The sequence below is a fragment of the Myotis lucifugus genome, unplaced genomic scaffold, assembly GCF_000147115.1.
Source record: "Myotis lucifugus unplaced genomic scaffold, Myoluc2.0 scaffold_342, whole genome shotgun sequence".
Taxonomy (NCBI): domain Eukaryota; kingdom Metazoa; phylum Chordata; class Mammalia; order Chiroptera; family Vespertilionidae; genus Myotis; species Myotis lucifugus.
The window spans coordinates 1,067,779-1,076,170 of NW_005871390.1; the positions used below are offsets into that span (position 1 = coordinate 1,067,779).

The following is an 8,392-nucleotide window of genomic DNA, read 5'->3' on the forward strand; positions in this document are numbered from 1 at the left end:
ATATATAACTTCCAAGTAAAGAAAGTGGGATTGCGAGATGGGGGAGGGCAGCGCCTGCCCATTCACCTCCGACCAACTTGGAATCGAGGGCGCGAGAGAGAGGAGCGAGGGCGCCCCCGTGAACAATAGCGGGAAATTTGATATCAACGGGGTCGTAAGTGAGCGGCTTTGTCTCTCTAAGATTTTTTTTTGCTAACTACGTAAGAAGGGTTCTCACCAAGAGTGATCAGCTGCGAGTGTGTCAAGGCTTTGCCCCTTGGCAGAGGGAGGCCGGGCACGGCCCTCTCGAATCATAGGTGATTTCTAAACAGGGATACCACAAATTAAAAGTGGCTTCCAATTTAGGGAGTGTTGCCGGAAGCTTTCGGTTCGAAATATAATCAAGTATATTTACAGAGAAGGGCATATGCCAGGATTGAGATATATTTGGGGATAGATAAGACTGAAAATCCCTGCAGACAGAAGAGACGGTGTGTGAAGACAAGGAAAGAATCAAATGCAAGGGAGGGATAATTGTTAGAATAAATTCTCACAGCTAAGAGGAGACGGAATCAAGAATAACACGTAATTCTTTTGAAAAGGCAGAGCCAGTAAGCCAACGTATAGTAGCGGGAGAGTGGCTTGATAAAATTATATTACAGTCACAAGGGAGAATGTTATGCTTCTGCTACAGTAACTGTGAAAAAGCATTGGCCATGTTTGGGTTATAATGTTAAATGGGGAAAAATAAACAAAATGGTTTATGAGCTGATATAAAACAATATGTATTTTGGGTGGTGGGGCACACGGTGCAATACACATACCTTGTAACATAGAAGCCCAATAAATTTAATTTAAAAATATGTACGACTGGAAAGGAATTGTGCAGTAGTTAAAGTAGTTGTATTAAGATAATTAAAGAAGCAATCTGTCCTTTAATGTTGGTATATTTGTATATTTTTGTTTTTTAAATCCTCACCTGAGGATATTTTTTCCATTGATTTTTAGAGAAAGTGAAGGAGGAGGGGGAGAGAGAGAGAGAGAGAGAAACATCAATGTGAGAAAGACATATAGTTTGGTTGCTTCCTGAACACCCCCCCAACCAGAGGCAGGGTTCAAACCTGCAACCCAGGTACATGCCCTTGACTGGGAATTGAACCTGAACCCTTTCGTGAGCAGGCCGACACTGTAACTATTGAGCAAAACTTGCCAGGGCTATGTTTGTCTTTTTAAAAAAAAAATATATTTTTTTATTTCAAAAGGAAGGGAGAGGGAGAGAGAGATAGAAACAGCAATGATGAGAGAGAATCATTGATTGGCTGCCTCTGCACACTCCCTACTGGGGATCGAGCCCAAAGCCCTGGGCATGTGCCCTGACTGGAATCCAACTGTGGCTCATGGGTAGATGCTCAACCACTGAGCCACATTGGCAGGGCAGATTTCCCTCTTTTTGAATCATCTAGCCAAGTGTAACCCAGTTTTCAACTTGTCTGCCTGGCTTTTTCTCAGTGACTTCTAGGAATTCTCTATAAATTCCAGATCTAACCTTTTTATCAGTTGCATGGATTACAAATACCTCCTTTGTGATTTGCCTTTCACTTTCTTAATGGTGTCTTTGAACAGTTCTTAATTTTAGTATAACCCAGTGCATCACTCTCTTCCTTTATTGTTATGTGACCTATTTCAAAAATCCTTACCACAAGGTTATAAAAGTATTTTCCTGGCCGGTTTGGCTCAGTGGATAGAGCGTCGGCCTGCGGACTGAAAGGTCCCAGGTTCGATTCCAGCTAAGGGCATGTACCTTGGTTGCAGGCACATCTCCAGTGGGAGGTGTGCAGGAGGCAGCTAATCAATGTTTCTCTCTCATCTTTGTTTCCAACTCTCTATCCCTCTCCCTTCCTCTCTGTGAAAAATCAATAAAATATATTTTAAAAAAAATGGAACCCTTCACGAATATGCATGTCATCCTTGCGCAAGGGGCCATGCTAATCTTCTCTGTATTGTCCCAATTTTAATACATGTGCTGCCGAAGCGAGCACCTGTATCATATGCTACAATGTTATTGTTTTACCTTTCATATTCAGGTCTGTAGTCCTCCCCAAATTGTCTTGTGTATGGTGTGAGGTAGGAGTCACATTTTGTATTTTTTTAATAGTGATATCCAGTTGTCCCAGCATCATTTATTGAGAAGTCATCCTTTCGGCACTGCTGTGCACTGCCTCCTCTATTGTAAACCAACCCTCCAGATGTGGATATGGTCTGTCTTGGGCTCCTAGTCTATCCATCTGTCTGTCCTTCGGCCCCCTTTTTATTGACAATGGCTGTTTGAGAAGTCTTGCTAGCAACACGGACAGTATTGTGTGTGATGAGAATCCACCATGTACAATCGTTCTGTTGCCCCCATCCATGCATCTCAGGGTCTGAATATCATTGGTAAATTTGCCCGAATCAGTAATTTCACGAAGAGTTACAAACTCGGTGATATCTGCTTCACCAGCCTTCCAAGCTCGGTGAGCCCAGAGCCCTCCAACTTCACAATGACTGTGATGCCATCTGGTGGCGCCTGAGCAGCCTGTGTGCATTTGAATTTCAACTTATCGGCCACGTACGAATTCCATTGCAGGTGGGCGGTTGCTGGGACTCTCCATGAATCCCTCAGACATCGGATGGCTTCCGAGGTTTCCCTCTGTCTGCTTAGAGCCGCTTAGAGCTGACCTCTCCAACACCCATTACCAGGTAAGAACTGATGGCGGAAAGCTACCAAGTGAGAAGTATCAGGAGTCAGAACACCAACTGAGAACATGAACTTAAACAACTAGACCAAAGGACGAGGGTGGGCTGTGCAGTGACACCAAATTCCTTCCATTCCCACAGCATGCCCCTTTGCGGTGGGACGCTGAGGCTCCTCCCACCCAGAGGGGCAGCCTGCTCTCCACCCCTCTGCACCTGGGTAGGCATGGCCATGTGATTTGCGTTGAGCTATAGAAGGTGGCAGAAGTGAGGTGTGGGAATTAGACCTCCATACGTAAGGAAGCCAGTGTAGCTTCTTTTTTAAAAAACAAAAACCAAAAACCAAAAACGAACACACATATTTTTTATCAATTTCAGAGAGAGAAAGGGAGAGGGAGAGAAGGATAAAAACATCAATGATGAGAAATTGTTCAGCTGCCTCCTGCACGCCCCCTAGTGGGGATGGAGCCCAGAACCCAGGCAGGTGCCCTGACCAGGAATTGAACTGTGACTTCCTGGTTCATAGGTTGATACTCAACCACTGAGCCACACCTGCCAGGCACCAGTGTAGCTTCTTGAAGGCTGGGCTAGTGCGTGGAGAACTAGCCAATGAAGCCATCTTGCACCTTCCAGCCCAGCCCTCCCAATCCTCCAGGTGTCTGTGTTCTCATTAGTTACTGTAGGTGAGATCAACACAGAACATGCCCAGCCATCCGATAGAATCATAAAAATGATAGTCCATTCACTCTGTGGTCAGCAAAATAATTCCCCCCTCCCCACAAAGATGTCCACATCCAACCCCAGAAGCTATAAAAATGTCACCTGCCATGACAAAAGGGACTTTACATATGGAATGAAGTTAATGATCTTGAGATGGGGAAATTGTCCTCCATTGCTCAGGGGGCCCAGTGTCATCACAAGTGTCCCTATAATGCCCTAGCTGGTTTGGCTCAGTGGATAGAGTGTCAGCCTGCGGAATGAAGGGTCCCAGGTTCGATTCCCGTCAAGGGCACATGCCCGGGTTGGGGGCTTGATCCCCAGTAGGGGGCGTGCAGGAGGCAGCCGATCAATGATTCTCTCTCATTAGTTTCTATCTCTCTCTCCCTCTCCCTTTCTTTCTGAAATCAATAAAAATTTATATCTTTAAAAAAAGTTTTCGTATAAGAGAGAAGCAGGAGGGTCGGAGTCAGAGGAGATGATTTCCAGGGCTCCAGGAATGCAGCCGCCTCTAGAAGCCAGAAAAAGCAGGAAATGATTCTCTCTGGAGCCTTCAGAAGGAACCAGCTTGCCCGTGCCTGGAATTTAGCCCAGTGAGACTCATTTCAGATTCCTGACCTCCAGAACGGTGCAATAATAAATGTATTGTTTTAAGCCACTACATTTGTGAAAATGTGTTACCGCTGCCCTAGGAAACTAATACACATCCCCTCCCTTCCCAGCCAATTCCTGCCTCTTCACGGAGTGAAGCCTCTAATCAGTGGCTCTCAACCGTCTGGCCCTTTAAATACAGTTCCTCATGTTGTGACCCAACCATAAAATTATTTCCGTTGCTACTTCATAACTGTAGTGTTGCTACTGTTATGAATCGTAATGTAAATATCTGATATGCAGGATGGTCTTAGGCAACCCCTGTGAAAGGGTCGTTCGGCCGCCAAAGGGGTCGCGACCCACAGGTTGAGAACTGCTGCTCTAAATCTTTGTATGTGCTCACAGATAATTGGAACGACTCACCAGGCAGCTGCTTACTCATATAGACATAATCACATAGCAGCAAGGATTATTATAAGGGAGGCAAGGACAAAGTTACATCCCTCTCTGTCATTAGAAAGAGGTGTTCAGCCCTGGCTGGTTTGGCTCAATGGATAGAGCGTCGGCCTGCGGACTGAAGAGTCCTGGGTTTGATTCTGGTCAAGGGCATGTGCCGGGGTTGCGGGCTCGGTCCCCATTGGGGGGCATGCAGGAGGCAGCTGATCAATGATTCTCTACCATCATTGATGTCTCTCTCTCTCTCTCTCTCTCTCCCTCTCTCTCCCCACTTTCCCTTTCTCTCTGAAATCAATAAAAATATATTTTAAAAAAAGAGGTGTTCAAAGGGGCCAGCAGGACCAGCTGAATCAGTTACATGCTTTTAGCCACAAGGAACAGAAAACTGACTCTACTTGCTTAACTTCATAAAGAGGTTTATTAGCTCAGAGAACAAACAGCCCCAAGCGAGGGCAGCTCCAGGCTCAGGACGTCAGGACAGCTGAGCAATGTCACCTCAGACCCTATTCTTTCCGCTTCCCTATTCTGCCATTCTGGGCGTTAGTCTGCAGAAACTTCCCCTGGAGCCCCCACCATGCAGACTTGTCCTCTCCTCTCACTGACCAGCACTGGTCACACGCCCAGTCCCTGGACTGATCAGCTGGCCAGTCATTCATGCCATGATAGCTGCTGTGAGCTTAGATCTTAATTTTCAACCAGAAGTTATTTTAATACTATTAATATTACTATTATGATCTGAACTTAAATGTTATGTTGACAGATAAAATGAATAAGAAATTACACAAGTTGGCCCTGGCCGGGTAGCTCAGTTGATTAGAGTGTTGTCTCTGAAATGCCAAGGTTGCAGGTTTGATCCCAGTCAGGGCACATGCAAGAACCAACCAATGGCCCTCGCCAGTGTGGCTCAGTTGATTGGAGCATTGCTCCTTACACTGAAAGGTCACAGGTTTGATTCCTGGTCAGGTCACATACCCAGGTTGTGAGTGCCTCCCTGGGAGGCAACTGATCAATGTTTCCCTCTCACATCAATGTTTCTCTCTCTCTCTCCCTCTCCTTCCCTCCCTCTCTAAAACCAATAAAAACATAAACATGTCCTCCAGTGAGGATTAAAAAAAAAAAAGAATCAACCAATGGGTGCATAAATAAGTAGAACAACAAATCTCTCCCTCTCTCTCTCTCTAAAAGTCAATAAATCAAAAGAAATTACACAACTTGCCCTAACCGGTTTGGCTCAGTGGATAGAGCGTCAGTCTGCGGACTCAAGGGTCCCAGGTTCGATTCCGGTCAAGGGCATGTACCTTGGTTGCGGGCACATCCCCAGTAGGGAGTGTGCAGGAGGCAGCTGATCGATGGTTCTCTCTCATCGATGTTTCTAACTCTCTATCCCTCTCTCTTCCTCTCTGTAAAAAAATCAATAAAATACATTTAAAAAAATAAAAATCATCATTCTCCCCTTTAAAAAAAAAGAAATTACACAACTTATAATCAGGATCTTTAAAAACTTCTATGATTCACCAAATGATGAGAGAAAACAGTAAAATCATTTCTAGAGCAGGGGCCTGCAAATATTTTCTGCAAAGGGCCACAGAGTAAATATTTTTGGCTTTGCATGCCATGTGGTCTCTGAGGCAACTACTCATGTTTTTTTCAGGAAGCCAGAAAGCAGGTAGACAGCAAGCAAATGAATGGGCATGGCTGTGTGACAATAAAACTTTATTTAAAATAACGGTGCCCAGCTGGTATGGTTCAGTGGTTGAGCATCGACCTATGAACCAGGAGGTCACTGTTTGATTCTCCTCAGGGCACATGCCCAGGTTGCAGGCTTGATCCCCAGGAAGGGGAGTGCAGGAGGCAGCTGATCAATGATTCTCTCTCATCATTGATGTTTCTCTCTCTCTCCCTCTCCCTTCCTCTCTGAAGTCAGTAAAAATATAATTAAAAGGGTAAAATAACAAGTGGTAGGCCAGGTCAGGTGTAGTTACTAAGGACACCTGTTAAGGAGTATTGTTAGAGCTAAACTGTAAATAGCAATATGAACTCACAGTCTTTAAAATTTATCAATTCTAGCCCGGCCGGTGTGGCTCAGTAGTTGAGTGTCAACCTACGAACCAGGAGGTCAGAGTTTGATTCCTGGTCAGGGCACATACCCAGGTTATGGGCTCTATCCCAAATGTGGGGCATGCAGGAGGCAGCTGTTTGATGATTCTCTCTCATCATTGATGTTTCTATCTCCCTTCCCTTCTTTGAAATTTAAATAAAAACATTTTATATATATATATAAATTCTTCCTGACCACTGAAGTAGCCTTTAATCAATTTTCCACCAAAATTTTGTGTGTAGCTGTGGCCAGTGTGGCTCAGTTGGTCGGAGTGTCTTCTGGTATACCAGAGGCTGCAGGTTCGAATTCTGGTCAGGGCACATACATAGGTTGGTTGTTCAATCCCCAGTCGAGACACGTACAGGAAGCCATGGATCAATATTTCTCTCTCTTCCCCTCTCTCTAAAAATCAATAAAAACATATCTTCCCTCAAGTGAGGATTTTTAAAAAAATGACTGAAGTCTGAACGGCATGAATCTGTAATTATCCTCAAAAAGCAAGAATCCGAATTTCCATTCTTTCTCGAATCACTAGCCACACCTGGTTTTATTTGGATGCGCCATTTTTCAGCATCCCCAGGTAAACAGCCGATAGCCCCTTACCAAAGGGTATCCGTTCAGGGTGATACCAACTACAGGAAAAGGTTCTGCTCTTCGTAAAACACAAAACAAAACAAACACGAAAGAAGACAAATATGCACAGGACTGCGGATACTCATTTCCCTGTATTTTTTCTTGCATTTGCAAGCGCCCACCTTTGCTTTTCACACATGTATTGCATGAGCGAGGCTGCAGGGGTTGGGCTGTAGGGGCCATGGGACGGGCCCATAGGAAGCACAGAGCACCCCCGCGATGCGGCGGCATCACCCCTCCTCGGCGCCCTCGGCCCCCTGTGCAGTGGGGTCCCCTCCCCCCGGGCAGGCAGACCCCTCAGGCTGAGGGCTGGGGTTCCGGATCTGGGGCCCAAGCTCTGGGTTGGTCTGGATTTGGGATCTGGGGCCCAGGGACCGGGTTAAGTGTCTGGATCGGGGTCTGATGTTTTTAGACATGGAGTCTGGGGTCGGGAGTTTGGGGTCCGGAGCGAGTGGGCTGGGGTCTGAGGTTGGGGGTCCGGGACGGGGTCCTGAAGGCGGGATTTGGGTCTGGAGTCTGAGGTGAAGGGTCTAGAATCGGGGTGTGGGTCTGAAGTGGGACATCTAGCGCGTGGGGGCCCAGGTCTGAGGATGGGGTCTGCGCTCCGGGGTCTGCAGGACCGGATGTGGACCGTCCCCGACTGGTCCCGCCCGCTCCGCCCCCTCTCCTCGCCCCGCCCCCTCCCGCGCCCGCCCCGCCAGACAGGCCCGCCCCGCCCGCCCCGCGGCGCCGCACCGACAAGATGGCGGCGGCACGAGTTGTTTATGACGTTTTTTCTTAAAGATTTCTATTGATAGCCCAGTATACAGCTTATTGTGGCTTTCGTAAATATAATAGACTACTTTCATTAATATAATTGCTAAATCATATCTGTTTTCAAAAGCTATAACTGTTGGACATAATCATATTAAGTACCTGGCATAACTACAATTAGATAACGGAATGTACGTACCTGCAATGTGCCCAAATTATTCAATGGTGTTACGGTCTAATTCACCAGACATCACCAAATTGATCAAGAGTCGCTAGGTATAGGCACCTATGTGCGCCCAATTCCAAATACCTATTGTTCTGGCTACTGGAACGATCAACGAGGCTGAATATCTATCATTTCTCCCTGAGTGTAAGAACCAACCTAATCTCTATCCCTTTTGCCCCATTCTTGTCAAGATCCATCTATTGTCCTTG

The 8,392-nt window shown here is 46.2% G+C and overlaps 1 non-coding gene across 1 annotated transcript; it reads right to left on the reverse strand.

Annotated features, from left to right (window-relative positions):
- Nucleotides 1–1,910: 1,910 nt before the first annotated feature.
- LOC111828367 lies at nt 1,911–2,018 on the reverse strand. The gene has a single exon (XR_002832213.1). It is a non-coding gene; the product is annotated as a U6 spliceosomal RNA (small nuclear RNA).
- Between the last annotated feature and the right edge of the window lie 6,374 nt (nt 2,019–8,392).